The 18,380-nt window shown below is 40.2% G+C and overlaps 1 pseudogene; it reads left to right on the top strand.

The window, feature by feature from the left end:
* Positions 1 to 1,136: 1,136 nt before the first annotated feature.
* Positions 1,137 to 1,233, top strand: LOC121150962 (annotated as a pseudogene).
* Positions 1,234 to 18,380: the final 17,147 nt, after the last annotated feature.

Genomic DNA, 18,380 nt, shown 5'->3' with positions numbered 1-18,380 from the left:
AATCAATTAAAAGCTTAAATGCACATTGTGCCATTCCAGTAGCATGATCTTACTAGCTTTAAGGAGGGCAAATCGGCTAAGAATAAAGCTTTAGGGGAAAAGAAGGAGCTTGCGGAAGAACGATGCCATGCCTAGGGAGGGGAGGAAGCTGAAGTGAAGGGAAGGCAACTAGTTTGGGTGGTACTGATGTAATTGATCATTTTTCTTCAGTTCCTATTTTATGAAAGCCAACTTATGTGTATTAATTTACTTTTCTACTTTAAGTATTACATAACCTAGATATTTTAATTTCATCTTTTTAATATTATATTTGGTAACATCATTTAGAAAAATTGCAAGGTAAATATAAATTTGTATCCACTCCAGGAATAATCCTGTATTAACTGCTTAATACACATGGATGCTACCTTGTTATTAACATATCTTATTTAATTTTTGATAATAGTGCTTAAGGGAAGGAACTTTCCAGCTAAATGAGAGGTTTGAGTGGGTTTTGGGCTTTGGTAAGGCTTTATTATATTAATCCAATTGGATTGGTTCTTAAATAACAGCAGCCAAAGACTCAGGAGGGAATTTGTTTTTCCTGTTGGAAAAACATCATTAAATTTTTCCCATTAGTAATCTTACAATCAATGATCTTGGGAATTATTCACATTTGTAACATTTCCTGAATTGCTTAAGGTTATTTAGTCTGCAATGCTTAGGAATTAACACAAATCTCTTACTGTGAGATTGCTGCATTTGAACATGTGAATTTCTCTGAGCCCAAATAGGAATAAAAACCAAATATAATTACTTTCACTTGTGTATGCCTCATTAGTCATCATCAGAAGTGAAAAATTGTGAGCTTCAATTATGAGTTGTAATTTTACTGATTAGAAATGAATGCTAAGTCTACAGAACTTGGCGTTCTAGGACCCTGTTAAAGTGGTATTGGGGATACTGGGCTGAAAGGGAAATTATTTTCTAAGTTTATCTTGGTGCTCCAGACAGACATATTTCATTTGGTTTCAGTTTCTGGAGTTGGATAACCTAAGAAACTAGAGCTAGGACGTCTTAAAAGATGTGTGATCTCAGCTGCCAGAAAGAAAGATTTTTCCACATATTTTCAAGTATTGACATTTTGGCAGTAACATTCGCTTTGGCAGCACATTTACTAAAATTGGAACAATACAGGGAAGATTAGCATGGCTCCTGTGCAGGGGTGGCAATAGGGTAGCGCATACTGGTACTGCTGTAACTTGCCACCTTTCAGAAACAGCGTGGCTGCCTAAGTTAGGGTCTTTGCCATGGGTAAGTACCTGCTTGCTAAGCAGATATTAAACAGTTGAAAGTTCTGTAATATGTGGCTTTTAACAAAACAAAAACGGCAGAAATATGACTAGCACAGTAGCTGATTACCTAGCCACTATGACAGGTCTCCAAAAAAGTTCATAGAAAATGCATATTAAAATTATGCTTGGATTTGAAAAAATGTTGCCCCCAAATACGCTTATGCTTTAATTCCATTGTCTATGAACTGTTTGAAGTAGATTCCTGGGAAATAATGTAAATAGCAAAATTTTTACATGGTCATAGTGATATGAATGATAATGAACAAAGCCTCATGCTGACAGGAGAGCTTGCCTTCTAAGATTAGATTAGAAAAACTTCAAAAAAAATCTAGTTTTTGGTTATCACATTTGTAATAGGGTGTTAGATAATGGCTGACTTTCTCTTACAAACTAAGTCACAACAAATCTGAGTATTGAAACATGCAGTAGACGCTTAATAAATGTTTGAATTAATATGTGAATCACAAATGCCATTTAGAAATCTTAAACAAGAATAATATTGTGGCTATTTTAATAAAGATTTATTCAATGAGACAGAAGGTGAAATAGCGTTGATCCCTATTTATGGATTTCTATTTACAACTAGCCCATCTTTATAATATCAATCTGTACTCACAGAGCATTTGAACCCATTCGTAGACATTGGCAGAGTGAAAAGGAAGTTGAAATACCTGAAGTGCACATGCCATGTGAGCAAATGCCATGGTGCTCTGTTTCTGGGTGGCTCTCCTGTCGTCAGCAGGTGTCCTCTTCTATCTTAGTGCCACGCTTGTATTGTGCTTTGTGGGGCAGGCTGGCCTGGTGGAGGAGAGTGAATCACTGTTTAAGTGGCCCCAGGCGTAGCACTGAGGTGCTGGCTCGTGTTCCTAAGTACGGCACTGTTTATGGTGTTCTTTTTATTTATTTATTATTTTTTAAAAGACTTATTTACTTTGGAAAGGCAGATTTATAGAGAGAAGGAGATAGAGGAAGATCTTCCATCTGCAGCTTCATTCCCTGAATGGCCGCAACGGCTGGGGCTAAGCTGATCTGATCTGAAGCTAGGAGCTTCTGGATTTCCCAATTGGGTGCAGGTGTTCCAAGGACTTGGGCCATTTTCTGCTGCTTTCCCTGGCAAAAATCAGAGAGCTGGAATGGAAGCGGAGCAGCCGGGACATCAACTGGTACCCACATGAGACGCCAGCATGTGTTACGGTGAGGATTTAGCCACTGAGCCTTTGCATTAGGCCCTTTATATGTATGTGTACAGTAGGTAAACATATTCAGGCATGAATTATAGTGCTGTTGGCCAATAATTCAATGCTATCAAAATCAGCAGTTGTATCAAGTGTCTTTAAAGAGAAACATCCATTAAAACAAGGTTATACATGGGCCATTTGACAAAAATGTGCCCAGAGGCTTATAGATACCTGATCCTATACTTTCCCCATGAGCAACAATTTAATATTTGCTAATTCAGTAGTTGTCAAGGGTGAGAACTGACCATTTTTACTGATGAGGTGATGTTGCATCTGTCATGTATTCCTAAATACAGGGAGGAATCAACAGTTAGGTCCAGGGAAAGAGTAATGGCAATGAGATGACAATTGTTGAAACTGTGTTAAGGGCCTGGCATGCTAGCCTGGTGGCTAAATCCTTGCTTTACACGCCCCAGATCCCATATGGGTGCTGGTTCATGTCTCAGCTGCTCCACTTCCCATCCAGCTTCCTACTGTGGCCTGGAAAAGCAGTAGAGGATGGCCCACAAACCTTGGGCCATGTTAAGCATGCAGGGATTATCAAGTTACTTCTCTATATTTGTATGTCTGTTTCCACGATTAAGTTTTTCTTTTTACTAAAATGTTTTTTATTAACTTGTTATATTTGCACATTTTATTGGGGGTATTCGATAATATTTCAACACATGTATATACACTACAAACTAATCAAATTAGACAGTTAACACTAGCTTTTCCCATTGGAGCCTAACCTCTCCTCCTTTCCAGTTTTTTTCTCCCACAGTTATAAAATGTTGTGAACCATAATGCCCTACTATGCTATAAAATACTAGAATATATTACTTCTATTAACTATGTTGGTATCAGATTTAATCACACTATCTTGATCTCTGGTCCCTCTCCAGCCTGTAGAAGTGATTGTTTTAAGTCAACTCACTTTCTCTCTACATAGCAAAGGGAAAATGCAGTGATTTTTTGTTTTTCTGTGTCTTACTTCACTTAACGACCTCAAGCAGTCTGTTTTTACTGCAAATGGTACTATTTTATTTTTATAGCTAAATGATTCATTGCATACATGTCACATTTATTCTTTAGGCATGAATATACATTATATTCCGTTTTTGGCTGCAGTAGATGGTGATAAAATGAACATGGGATTGCAAGTTTCGCTTTTATATACTGATTTCTTTGCATTGTGATGTATAACCAGAGGTGGAATAGCTGGGTCATAGGGTAAAGTATTTTTAGGTTTTTAAAAAACCTGCATCCTAGTCTCCATAATAGCTGTGATAATTTGCACCCCTACCTAAACTCTAATGTTCCCTTTTCTGCATACTTGCCAGTGTGTGGTATGCGTGTGCTGGATGCACATGTCTTTGTGATAAAGGTCATTCTAATGGGAGTAAAAGATAGTGGTTTTGATCTGCATTTCCCTGGTGGCTGGTGACATTGAACATTTCTCCTTATTTTGGTCACTTGTTTCTCTGTTGTATAAAATACTTTCTGCCATTCTGTTTTTTTTATCTTATTTGTGGTTGAGTTCATAATATGCTATATAGACGTGTCGTGAATAGTTGGAATTTTTTCCATTTTGTTGTCTGTTCTACTTACTGCTTTCTTTGCTATGGCAGAAGGTTGTTAACTTGATGCAGTCCTGCTAGAGTTGGACTTCATGGCTTGTGTTTTTGGGGGGCTTGTCCAAAAAAATGGCTGCCTATATTGACACCTTGGAGTGTTTCTCCTATATCTTTGCCTAGTAATTTTGCAGTTTGACTTCTTTAGGCCTTTGTTCAGTCTTACGTTGATTATTGTGCAGAATGACAACTACGGGCAAGGATTAGTGACTCACGTTTGACTATCTCATTTATTGAAGTTTATCCGTGACCATTTATTAAGGATACTGTCCTTCCTGCTGTTTATATCTTTGTAAAAAAAGAACATATATATATCCATTTCTTATGTCTCCTTGGCTTATTTTTTGCTAGTGCTGTGCTGTGTTGAGCAGCTCTGTAGTATTTCTTGCTCTGATATGGTGATGTCTCCAGCCTTACTCCAGATTGCTCGGGCTAGTCTCAGCCTTCTATGTTTCTGTATAAACTTGAGGCTTGCTTTTACTTGCTCTAGGGAGAATGCCATTTATATTTTGATGGAGGTTGCATTGAATCTGTAAGTCACTTTAGGTAGCATGGAAATTTTAATATTGTTATAATCCACAAATGTGGGAGGTCTTTTACACATTGTATCTTTGGATGTCTTACTGTTTCGTAATTTTTATTGTGGAAATGTTTCACAACCTTGGTTAACTGTTGTGAATGGGATTGCTCTTAGAATTTCTTACAGAATTCATAAAAGCTGATTTTTTTTACCCCCCACAAATTCTTTTTATCATGTAATTTTACTGAATTCATTTATGAGTGTTTAAGTTTTTTTTGTACATAGAATAATGTCCTATGCAAGCAGGAATAATTTGCCTCTTCCCCGTTTGTGTGCCTTCTCTTTTTGCCCATTTGCTCTAAAATCTCCAGTACAACAGTGACTAAGAATGGTGAGAGTAGACATCTTGTCTATTTCCAGAATTTACAAGGAGAAGCTGAAAGCATTTCCTCTTTAGTATATTGGCTCGCCACATTCAATATGATATGGGTTTTTCATGAATAGCTTCTTTTTGTTGAGGTTTTACTTTTTTGCAGATGTTCAACTTTACTGAATGCTTTTCCTACATCTATTAACGTGGTCATATGCCAGAGAAGGTCTCCCCTAGAAACCGCTGAACTTATCTGGATAACAAGATGCTGAACTCTATGCTAGGTATATGCATGCAATGAATGAATCCCAATTGAACTTCAACTATGAATATGCAGCAAAGTGGAGGAATCCACCATGGGGGTAGGGTTGTGGGAGGGGTGGGGGGAATCCCAGTGCCTACAAAACTGTATCACATAATACAATGTGATTAACAATTTAAAAATTAATTAATAAATTGGTCATATGATTTTATCCTTCATTTTCCTTGTGATGTATTGATTTTCCTAAGTTGAACTATATATCTGGGATTGGTACTAGTTGGTCATGGTAAACGATCTTTTTGATATATGGTTGGATTTTGTTTTAGTATTTGGATGATAGCCTCTGCTCAAGGATATGTCACAAAGATTGTCGTGGATGTACCTTTGGGGGCTTGTTCACTGACTCAGCCTTACCTAGTCCTAGTGTGCACAGGTTTTCTATATCTTCATAGTTCTTTGTTTGTTTGCTTATCTATTTCTTTTAGGTTCTCATTTGTTATGCTTGTTCATAGTAGTCCTAAATATTGTTGGTATTTCTGTAGCATCAGTTGTAATATCAATCTTTTATTTCCGATTTTCTTCAGTTTAGTCTTTTCTTTCCTAAATAAATCTTTTGATGTGTTTTTTAAGGCTTCATCTCTCATACCTTTTATCTGAAAAATGTTATGTGTTACATGAACTTTTTAATCTTCTGATAACTATTTTTTATTTTGTAGTATTAATAAAACAGTTCTAACAGTTTATAGACACAATTCAAAGATCATATTTCATTCCTTCCTGTCTTCCCCTTAGCTTCACTCCCTACATTTTTATTTTCTAGTTTTTAGTCAAGGATTTAATTTTCTACCAAATAATGAGTTCAGCAAGCAAAAAGTGCTATGACGCTAAGTACCATGAGAATATAGTTAAGGATCATAAACAACAATCAAATTGAAGATGACCATTTTACCCATATGCAAAATATCAGAATGATCACAGATCATAAAAATCATACCAGTATCACATTTTTAGCCATCAGTTTTGAAAGCTATAAATTTTTTCACTAGTTACTGATGCATACATGCCTTTGTTTTTCTTTTAACTAACTCCAACACATGAGACAGAACATGTGTATGTTTTTTTTGTGTCAAGCTTATTTAATTTAACATGAGATCTTCCAGTTCATCAATATTGCTGTCAATGGAATTTCATTTTTATATCTGAATAATATTGTTTTGTGTGTATGTGTAACATATAGATATGCATGCATATATGTATATTTGTCTAAAGACACTTTACTTTGGTCCCAGATTTTTTCTGTTATGTAGGGCTGCTACAAAAGTGGTGGTGAGGAAATCTCTTTGATAGAATGTTTTCATGCTTTTGGGCATGTATCAGTAGTGGGATTGCTGAATCCTATGACAAGTCTGTTCCTACCTTAAGAAATCTCCATGCTGTCTTGCACAGACTGCCCTAATTCCCATTCCTACTCCCAGTGTGTAGGAGTTCCTCTTTCTCTGCGTACTCACTAGTATTTGTTACTCTTTGCTTTGTGCAATAGCCATTCTCTCACTGTGTGTGAGAGTGTTCTTTAAGGACTTACTTGAAAGGGAGAAAGAGAAAGGAAAAGACAAAGTGTGAGAATGAACTCCAATCTACTGTTTATCAAATGGCTACGACAGCTGGGGCTGCACCAGGCTGAGGCCCAGGGCCTGGAACTCGGCGAGTGGCCGGGTCCAAACACTTGTATAATCTGATGCTTTCCTATGCACATTGGTAAGGAGCTGAATTGGAATTCAAGTCAGGACTTGAACCAGGATTCATATGGGATGCTGGCATCTAGGTTGGTGGCTTGATCAACTGTATGACAATCAGGCCTCCTCCCTGTTTTGATTTGCATTCCCTGATGGTTAGTGAGGTTGAGCATGTTTTCTTAGATTTGTAGGTTATTTGCATTTCTTTTGAGAACTGTCTTTTGAGATTCTTTGACCATTTCTTAGATTGGTTCCTTTATTTTAGGTTGTTAATATATTCTAAATATTAATCTTTTGTCAGGGAGCTTGAAGGTGTTTTTCCCAATATGTTGCATGTCTCTTAATCATTTCTTTTGCTGGGCAGAAGCTTCTGGGTTTGATTTAGTCCTATTTGTTTTGCTTTTGTTGCCTCTGTGTTGGAGATCTTATCTAAGAAGTATTCACCTACAGCAAAGTCGTGGAGTATTTCTGTTACAGTTTCTCCCAGAAATGTCATAGACGCAGCCATTAAATTTAGGCCTTTACCGACATTGAGTTGATTTTTGTATATCTTGAGAGGTATGGATCTAATTTTGTTCTTTCATTTGTCTGCATCGAATTTTGCCAGCATCATTTACTGAAGAGAATATCTTAACTGCCTGTCAGGTCTGGGCACCTTTGTCAAATATTGGTTGTCTGTGTGGATTGGTTTCCAGGCTCTCTCTTCTGTTCCATTGACATGTGTAGATTTTCTATGTGAGTGCCATGCTGTATTAATTAGTATAGTTTTATTGCACGCTTTGAAGGTAGATACTGTGATTCCTGCAGCTTGATTTCTTCCCCCCCCCCCCAGGGTCATGTTGATTATTTTGTATCTTGCAAATTCCATACAAAGTTTTGAATGTTTTCTAATTGTACAAAGTCTCTTATTGATGTTTTGATGGGGATTGCATTGAATCTGTAGATTGCTTTAGGTGATATATTTTAATGATATTCCTTCCTCCAACCTATGAGCAGGGAATCTTTCTTTCTTTTTTTTTAAAGATTTATTTTTATTATTTTTTCATTGGAAAGGCGGATATACAGAGAGGAGAGACAGAGAGGAAGATCGTCCGTCCGATGATTCACTCCCCAAGTGAGCACAACGGCCAATGCTATGCCGATCTGAAGCCAGGGGCCTCTTCCGGGTCTCCCACGCGGGTGCAGGGTCCCAAAGCTTTTGGCCATCCTCGACTGCTTTCCCAGGCCACAGGCAGGGAGCTGGAAGGGAAGCGGGGCTGCCGGGATTAGAACCGGCGCCCAAATGGGATCCCGGGGCGTGCAAGGCGAGAACCTTAACCACTTGCGCCACCGCGCCAGGCCCAGGAATCTTTCTTTTTAAACCATGATACAATTTCATAGGCTTAGGGCTTCCTCTTTCCCACCTCTATCTCCTTCTCCATTTCCCCCTTGCAACATTTTCCCCCATATTATTACAGTGGTATAGTCCTTTAATAATGGTTGCAAGTTTAACATTCTGCTGTTTAAGTGTGTCATGGCACGGTGGGTATAGGAAATGATAGAAAATCTAGTATCTTATTGTCAAGGCATAGTTAGCTGTTTTGCTGGGAGTCCTTTATTCATGAGTGCAGAAGCTTACTGCAATTTATCTTTATTTCCCCATGTTTGTCTCCATTATACAGGTTGTCTATGAGAATATATGTATGCACTTGATCACATACATCCACTTGTTTTGTATTTGGCATGAATATCAGACAGAACGTAAGATAACTGTGAATGTGACTTCTTTTGAGTGCATTTATATAAAAAAGCTAATCTATCTTGTATGTTACTTTGTAATCTGACTTCACTGAATTAATTAATTGTAACACATTTTTATAAATGTTGAACCATTATCTTTGAGCTGAATTCTACTTGATCGTGACTTATATGACCTTTTAATGGGATTTTGAATTCAGTTTGTTAATACCTGGTTGGGAATATCTGCGCCTGTGTTCATCATGGTCACAAGTCTAGTTTTCATCTTGCCTTTCTAATCAATATTTTGGAGTAGTTTTAAAAAGTATTAATTGTATCATTTTCAAGTGTTTTAACAATTTAATAGTAAAGGCAGGAGATGCTGGACTTTATTGATGGAAGGTTTTTAATGATTGCTTTAATCTCATTGGCTCATTGGTTGTTGATCTGTTAGATTGTTTATATATTTCAGCTTTAATATTGGTAGATTTTAATGTTTCCAGGAACTTAGCCATTTCTTCAAGGTTTATCAGTTTATTACATATGGTTTTCTTTTAAATTTACTTATTATAATTTTATGATATAGTTCCATAGATCGTGGGATTTCTCTTATCCCCTTGCGAATTCCCTTCCCCATCACTGAGTTCCCCTATATAATTACTATAGTATAGTTCTTCATACACAATCATAAGTCCATGATTGCAGGCATGGACAATGGCAGAGTCCAGCATCCTATTGTCAAGATTTAGTAAACAGTTTCATTGGGAGTCCATCTTTGTCTGAAAGTAGAAATGCATATTGCATTGTATCCTCACATCTGGGTATGATAGTCTCCATTACACAGTTACTATATATCCCCTTAAATGAAAAGCCACAATACAAAATCAACAGGAAGAAAAAAAAAATCGACACCATGAAGTAAAACAGAATGCTACTGAATGACCAATGTGTCACCGAAGAAATGGAAAAGAAAATCAAGAACCTTCTTGAAGAAAATTATGCTACTATATGATCTATGAATCAGTAAAGAATATAATCAGTTTCATCTTTTCAAACACTTTCTTCAAACAAAAATTATAATCTATAAGATATAGTTTCTGTTGACCTTTGTTGGTGAAATGTATCTTCTGTAAGCATCAAATAGATGGGTTTTGTTTTTAAATCCAGTTTACTAATCTGTGACATTTAATTGAGTTTAAGCCATTTACATTCAGGGTTAATATGAATAGGTGGAAATTTGGTCTTGTCATTTTAGCAATGGGTTGTTCGCTGATTTAGTCTTCTGTTGTCATTTTACTGGGATGTTTTTCTCATTTGCCTTTGGTTTTGGTGGGTGCTATTCCTTTTCTCTGTCAAGAGAACATCTTTAAGTATCATTTGTAGGGCAAGTTTGGAAGAGGCGTATGCATTTAACTTTTCTTGACTGTGGAAGAATTTTATTTCATTTTCAAAGACAAAGTTTTGCTGGATACGTTATACTGGGCAGACAATTTTTTGCTTTTAGAATTCATTCTCTTTTTGCCTTTAGAGTTTCCTGTGAGAGGTCAGGTGTGAGTTTAATTGTCATTGCTCTAAATGTCCGTTGATTTTTTTTTTCATATGCATATTTAAGGATCTTTTCCATATGTTCGATGGAAGAGAGCTTGATTATTATGTGTCTTGGTGAAGATCGCTTTTGGTCAAGCCTGTTGGGAGTTCTGTGCCCCTCCTGGGTGTTTCCAAATTCTTTCTCTAGATTAGGGAAGTTTTCCCTTATTTCATTAAATACACTTGTAAACCTAGCTTTTCTTTCTGTGCCTTATGGGACTCCCATAACTCTAACATTTGGCCTTTTAATAGTGTCTTTCAATTCTTGAATATTTTGTTTTAGCCCAATCCAGCTCTGCTTCCAGCTTTTTGTTTGTTTTCTTCCAGGTGACAGGAGATATCTTCCAATACTGACATTCTTTCTTCTGCTTCCTTCATTCTATTTTGGAGATTCTCCACTGTACTTTTAATTTGCTCCACTGTATTCATTTCTGATACATCAGCTTTCATTCGATTCATTTCCAGTGTGACATAGTCCTTGAATTCCTTGAATGCCTGCTTTACGTGCTTCTTGTTGTTAAGAAGTTTTATAACAAGTGTTTTAAATTTTGTATCCCGCATTTTCTTGATGTCTTCCTCAGTTAACTCTGAGATTGGCATAGGGTTTTACTCCTTTACCAGGGAGTCTTAGTAACATTCATTGTACCTTTGTCTCTTCTTTTGCTCTTGGTCCTTGTATTTGTGGTTATCAGATTCTTCTCCTTGGGGCAGGGTTCTAAGCTGTGTCACCCACAGGTCTACAGTTTAATTTTACTTATTGCAATTGGTACAAGGCTCTTTGTTTGCAGTCAGTTGTGCCACTCCCTCCAGAGAGTTCCAGGTCTGGGTTTTTATGTTAGATTTCCACCATGGTCTCCATAGCTCCAGCTCCTGGCTTGCCAGTATGCACCTCCTGTGATACTGTGCTGAGGGAGTACTGTTGTCTGTACAACCTTTCTCCCACTTCTGGTTGGAGCAGGTCCCAGGATTAGGGAGACACCAAGTGTTTTATATAGCTAGGTTGTTGGTGGTGTTGATGTTGCTGGAACCTGTTGACTGTTAGGACTGAGGGCCACATGGACATATTTTGACCTGTACGATGCCAAAGTCAGTATTATTTTCCTGTGGGACCAGTGTAATTCACTGAGTTCTGTGGGTTCTCACCAAGCTCAGTGCATGCTCGGCTTACTGTTGTCCCTGCAATCTTAAATTATTTGCCACACTGTATGAAATGGTGCCTTAGCTACCACAACTAGAGTTCTTGATTTGCTGGCCATCAGGTCTAAGTGCTACCCAGACCTGTCTTGGGTAGAACCTATATGATGCCACATTGTTGCAGTTCACTTAGTCAGAAATTAGTTCACTGCCAGCTCAGTGCATGCTCAGTCCTGCCCCATAGCCCTTGCCTCCTTAAACAAAATGATGCCCAATGTGACTCTAGAGGGCGGACTTGGCTGTGAAATCCACCCTGTTCCTGCACTGCCCTCTTGGGAACTGCTGCTCTGTCTCTGCTTTTGGTCAAATCAAACAGACCAGCAGAACAGGCAGTTCTTTGTCTGGGTTCACCTCTGGAGCTGCCAGTGAATGTCCCTTCCCGCCTTGTTGCTGGTTGAGTTCTGGCTGCTGGTGGAGCTCAGATCACATTTGGCTGACTGCCACTAGGTTATCAGTCACTGCAACACCACAGCATTGTGTCTGCTGCTTTCCTGTGTCTGTCAGCCTCCAGGTACCTCTCCCCTGTTGTTCTGTCTTCTCCTGTTTCCTGGAATGTGCCCTCTCTGCTTCACACTGGCTAATACTCTCTGTCTGTTTAAACGGTCTTTACCCTATTCCGCCATCTTGATTCTCTAAACATGGTATTTCCATGGTGTTTCACAGTCTCCTTTTGCATCTCTCATTTTAGGTGATGTTTTTGGTTGGTCTGGCTATAGGTTTTCTATTTTATCTTCTCAAAGAACACCTATGTTGCACTAATTTTTTAGGTTCAATTTCTTTGCTTATCTTCATTCCTGTCTGCTGATTCTGGTATTGGTCTCTTGTTTTTGAGATGCATCACTGGAACATTTTAAACTTATCGCTTTCAATGTAAGCACTTTATACTATAAACTTCCCTCTAAATTCTACTTTCGCTGTTGCCTACAGATTCTAAAATGTCCTATTTTCATTTTTTGCTTCAAGGAGGTTTGATTTCCTTTTAAAAAAAGAATATTTTGCTTTATTTATTGGAAAGTCCAATTTACGGAAAGGAGAGAAAAAGATTTTGTTGTCCAGTGGTTCACTCCCCAAAAGGCTGCAATGGCTGGAGCTGAGTTCATCTGAAGCCAGGAGCCAGGAGTCTCCTCCAAGTGGGTGCAGGATCTGAAGTCTTTGGGCTGTCCTCTACTGCTTTTCCATGCCACAAACAGGGAGCTTGGTCAGAAATGGAGCAGCAGGGATACAAACCAGCATCATTATGGAAAGATGCCTCTTGCAAACAGAGGGTCAGCCGACTGAACCATTGTCCTGGCCCCCAAACTGAGGGAGTATATAATGGGGTCACATATTTTATCTCTTCTGTCAACCTAAATCTTTGGGATGGAGAATTTAGCCCATTTACATACAAGGTTAGTACTGATGGAAAACTAACATCTTTTGTTGATTGGATACTGCTTCTACTTGTTCGTAAATCTGGTAGTACCCTGAGTTTTCATGATGTTTATTTGTACTGCAGGACTCCCTCCAGAATTTCTTAGACTCATCTGGTGATGGTGAATTCTCTGTCTTTGCTATCTGGAAAATTCCTTATTTCTAAAGATAACTTTTGAATGCGATCTTCTTGGTTGGAATTTTTTTTAAAAGATTTATTTTTATTATTTTTTTTTATTGGAATGGCAGATATACAGAGAGCAGAGACAGAGAAGAAGATCTTCCATCTGATGATTCACTCCCCAAGTGAGCGGCAACAGCCAATGCTATGCCGATCTGAAGCCAGGAGCCTCTTCCGGGTCTCCCACGCGGGTGCAGGGTCCCAAGGCTTTGGGCTGTCCTCGACTGCTTTCCCGGGCCACAGGCAGGGAGCTGGAAGGGAAGCGGGGCTGCTGGGATAGAACCAGCACCCATATGGGATCCCGGGGCGTGCAAGGCGAGGACCTTTAACCACTTGCGCCACCGCCCTGGGACCCCTTGGTTGGAAATTTTTAGAACCTTGGATATTATCATCTCGCTCTCTGCATACCAGCAGAGGTTCTACTGAGAAGTCTGGGTTTAGTCTAATTACTTTTTCTCTGTAACTTGCTGCTCTTTGCAGGTGTTTAGCACTTTTTCCTTTTTTAAAATTTATTTTTAAAAATTTTATTTTTGATGATTACATAGTTGATTAGGGTGGAAATGGGTCAAGGGTTAGAGGAAAATGGGTGGGATCATTGTTTCCACATCAGTTTTTTGGTCTTCCTGGATCTGGGGGAGCGGGTGATAAGGAGAGACGCTCCTCCCAGCGTCCCGCCACCTCCATACCCTGGGATGGGAGACAGCCACCTGATGTCATCCCAGGCTTCCTGATGTGTGGCATGCTCCAAGGGTCCTACTCAAGTAGCTTTTATAGTTCAATAGTTCTGAATTGCTATTGATCTCATCACTACAAGCATGATGAAATCCCTCCAGGACTGACTGGCTGGAATAGTCCAAATTAGAGACTTTGTTTGGGCCTGACACAGAAGTATCCTAGTGGCTAGAGTCCTTGCCTTGCATGTGCCAGGATCCCATAAGGGCATGGGTTCTAATCCAGCTCCCTGCTTGTGGTCTAGAAAAGCAGTCGAAATGGTGCAAGGACTTGGGACCCTCCACCCATGTGGGAGACCCCGAAGAGGCCCCAGACTCCTGGCTTCAGATCGGCTCAGCTCTGGCCACTGTGGCTGCTCAGGGAGTGACTCAATAAACAAAAGATCTTTCTCTGTTTTTCCTCCTCTATGTATATTTGACTCTCCAACAAGAATAAATAAATATTTAAAAGATAGTCTCCATTTTCCCAGATACTCACTGCCAACGCTTGGCTGGCGTAGCTAACCAATTGGTTCTGTCCCCATCCTCTATTATGGTATGAAGTATCCTCTGCAGGCTCCAATGGATTGCTATATCCTCCGTGTGCAACTGGGTATGTTGTCTACTCCTTTGTCTAAGGCACTGAGGAGGTCCAGCTCTGACCCATGCACTCCATGGTCAGACCAAGGAACCTGCAATTCTCCCCATGGCTGGAGTTCTGAGTCTAGCCATTCAGTTGAGGGCAATCTCCAAAGAAATCTTATCTGAGGCCATCCCAGACCTTATTCCTGTGTGTGCTTGCCAGATAGCTCAGTCTGTTACCTATCAACCTATGAGCACATCAGTGTTTGCAATTGCTGGAGTCAGTTCTGTTTCTAGCCCTGTCTCCTACACAAACCAGTAGGTGTTGCAACCCTGCCTGATCCTACCCACCACACACTTGTCCTTCATGTGCATTAGCAGGAGCTGCAGCCAAGTTGGTGTGACCACCAATAACTCCTACCATGACCTCCTTCTGTCATCCAGCCCACACTCGTGTCAACAGCTGCCACTCTCTGTCTAGCCATGCCTGCCCACAACCTGATTCTCATGCTCACCAGTAGGAGTGGCAGCCCAAGAGAGGTGCCCAGTTTTTCTAATGGGCTCACTCCCACTCCCAGATCTTGCCCTCTCCTGGTGGTTTTGCAGTCTAGCTTGACAGAAATTGCCCCTAGTGCCAGCACCTGCTAGCTGATGCTGCATCAAAGCTCAACCAACCAACACCTACTCTGGCTTACACGTGCACCAGTGGGTACAGTCAGCCCAGCCTGGCTTTCCCCCAACATTTTTCACATGCAGGCCAACATATTTTGCAGCCCTGCCTGGCCTGGTCTGCCCTGATCCCAGCTCTTGTGCTCACCAGTGGGAGTAGTGGCCCAGCAGAAGAGCCCTCCTACAGTCTACTACTGGGCTTACATTCCCACTGCCCTGATTTCACGTGTACTGGTTGGGCACTGTGGCCCAGTCTGACATGACCTGCTTCACCTTGGCATTTGCCAGTGTGTGCTGTAACCTGGCCTTTCCCAGCCCACCCCTAGTTCCAGCTCATGCTGGTGGGGGCTACAGCCTAGCCCATCCTAGCCAGTCCCCAGTTCCTACCCTAATGTGAACTGGCTGGTATTGCAGCCCAACCAGATTTGTCTCACACCCCATTATGGTTCTTGGATCTACCATTGGGTGACATGAACTGGCCAGCCTGACTCACCCCTAGACCCGAGCCATGTGTATGTTGGTGGGTACGGTGACCTGGCCTGGCCTGAGTTGCTCAGGACCAAGCTGCTTCTTGCCTTGGTTCTTGGGCTCACCTATAGGGACTGCATCCCATCAACTCCTCCATCAGAAGCTCTCATCGGCTTGGTGTGGGAATGTTCGTAATTTCTGGCAGTTTTTTTTTAAGGTCCTTTTATTTAAAGGGCAGAATTACTAAGATTGGCCTAGGCAGAGATCTTCCATCTCCTGGTTCCTCCAATGGCTGCAAAAGCTAGGGCTTAGCCAAACTGAAGCTGGGAGCTTCCTTTGGGTTTCCTATGTGGGTGCAGCTGCCCCAGCACTTTGGTCATCTTCCATTGTCTTACCACTGGTTTCACCAAGGTTCTGGAGAAGAAACGAAACAACTCAGCTTCAAATCAGTGCTCATATGAGATGCCAGTGTCCTGGATGGCAATTGTACCAACTATGCCATGATATCTCCTTAACTTTTGACAATTTGACTACAGTATGCCTTGGGGATTTTGTTTTGTCTAGGGCTTCTTAATGTTCTTTGAACTTCTTGTGTCTGAACATCCTTATCTCTTCTCAGACCTGTGAAATTTTCAATTACTTCATATAACAGGTCCTTAATGCCATTTTCCTTCTCCTTCAGAGCTCCCCATGGTACCAGTATTTGGACATTGAATGTTATTCAATACTTCACATGGACTCTGTCCCTTATTCTTTTTTTCCTTGTTAAGTTATTTCAGATGTCTTATTCTTGAGGGCAGAACTTCCTTTCTTTAGGTAATAGTTAAAGATTTCAGATCAATTTGTTTCACTGGTTGATGTTTCATGTCTCAAATTTCTATTTGGTGTAGTCTAAATTCTTGATTTCTATTTCCTTTGTAACATTTTTGTCATGTCACTCATTGATTTTTCTCATTTAACCGGTATTCTCTTATAGTGTATTGAGCTTCTTTTAAAATCCTCGTTTTTATTTCTATTGCCAGCACTTCATAGGTTTCCTTCAGTTCAGAGTCTAATTATGGAGAGCTGTTTGTACTTTTGGAAGTGCCCTCTCTCCACATTAATATCTGTGTACCTGGCACAATAGACCCTTCTTCTCTAGTTTTTTTATTGGAAATGAGTTCATGGTTTAGATGTTGCTTTGGTCCTGGGTGAACCCAGAAAGTGTAGCCTCTGAGTGGTGATTTTTACTTTAATGAATGTTAGGTGTGTCTGTGAATGACATAATGGTCTACTCGGCAGTAGTTCATTGATGTAGAATTGCAATGTTTGAGTGTTTCAGGCCACAGTTTGGTGTCAGTCATGCTAGGGATTGTGATTGAGAAAAAGGGGACTATCTCCTTGTGTGCCAGGCACACCTGGCTGCTTCTGGGGCTTGTGGCACTAATTGCTATAGCTGTAATGCTGTGTGATGTTTCAGGTCTTACCTCAGGGCTTGCTTGGCTGCTGCAGCTCGAGCTGTGGCTTGCCAGTACAACAGCCCTAATCCTTGTACCGGAAGATGTCCTCTGGATCTTGCTCCAGTATTAAGAAGATCTACAAGAAATGTTTGCATTGCCAGATTTGGGTTCTGAGAGGTGTAGGATGGCCAGGTTTGTCTCCCAGACCTCCTAAGAGATTTGAACTGATTGTTACAGTCTTGGTGTTTCAGAATTCAGTGGGATCATTGTCCAGATCCCCCAGGGTGGGAGTGGATTTTCTGTGGGTTGCTGCTGCTAGCCCCAGGAAGCTAACCAGACATCCCTGGATCATGTTGAATGAACATAGCTGAGGGGCTAATGCCCCCAAACTGCCATGGTTGCAAGATACAGGGAATCTGTTCTCTGTTGTGCAAATTGCCCTGATTCTTCTTCTGGGAGCAACCTAACAGATCAGCTGCGTGGTATTTCACACCCCAGTCTGGCCTGCTTTGGTGGTGAATGGGAGGGAAGCAATGTGAAGAGCCGTTCACACCCCAGTAAGGTCCCCAAGCTGGAGCTAAGGTCAACACTGTCTGGAATTTTCAGCTGACTGTATGTTGCTGAGCATGCAGCTACCTCCTAGCTTTTCTTGGAAAGGTGGCATCCCCAGCCAGCATTGGGCTGCCCTGCTCTGCTGTGTTCCCAGCCTCGGCTGCATGTCTACCCTCTTTGCTTGTTGTCCCAAAGAGTCTTTGTTCTCCTCTGCCACTTTTTCACTGAAAATGTGACAGGTCCCTAGAAATTGTGTTCAGTGGGGCTTCATCCTATTTATTTAGGCTCCTCATATTTGCTCATCCAATTCTGATAGAATTTTTGCTCTTTTTTTTTTTTTCCTTCTTCTAACACGGTTGGTTCTTACTTTTCTGGGTCTTTAAGATGCATGTGAGATTTTTCTATTTCTGGTTTTTCCTAAATTATTTGCGTATTAAAGTTTATCTTATTGTTTTACTCCCAATCTTATTTCTTTATGGTTAGATTGTTTTCAATTTTTTTTTTTTGTCTGAGACTTGTTTTGTGGCCTTAAAATGTGATTTATTCTAGAGAATGGTCCATGTAATGATGAAAAGAATAAGTATTCTACAGCTGTCAGAGAAATGTTCTGTGAATATCATTTAGATATCTGGTTAATGGCACAGTTTTAACTCTTATGCCTCTTTATTTTTTGTCTAAATGATCTGTCCATTGATAAATGTGGGGTATTGACGACTTTCACTATTGTAATTTATCCCTCCCTTTAGATCTGATGCTCTGATGCTGCATGAAATTTGATATTCTGACATTAGATGTGTGTCCC

Source organism: Ochotona curzoniae, unplaced genomic scaffold (assembly GCF_017591425.1).
Source record: "Ochotona curzoniae isolate NIBS_2020 unplaced genomic scaffold, NIBS_Ocur_1.0 contig_2210, whole genome shotgun sequence".
Classification (NCBI taxonomy): Eukaryota; Metazoa; Chordata; class Mammalia; order Lagomorpha; family Ochotonidae; genus Ochotona; species Ochotona curzoniae.
Note: the sequence above shows the minus strand (reverse complement) of the source record. Positions and strands in the feature narration are given on the sequence as shown.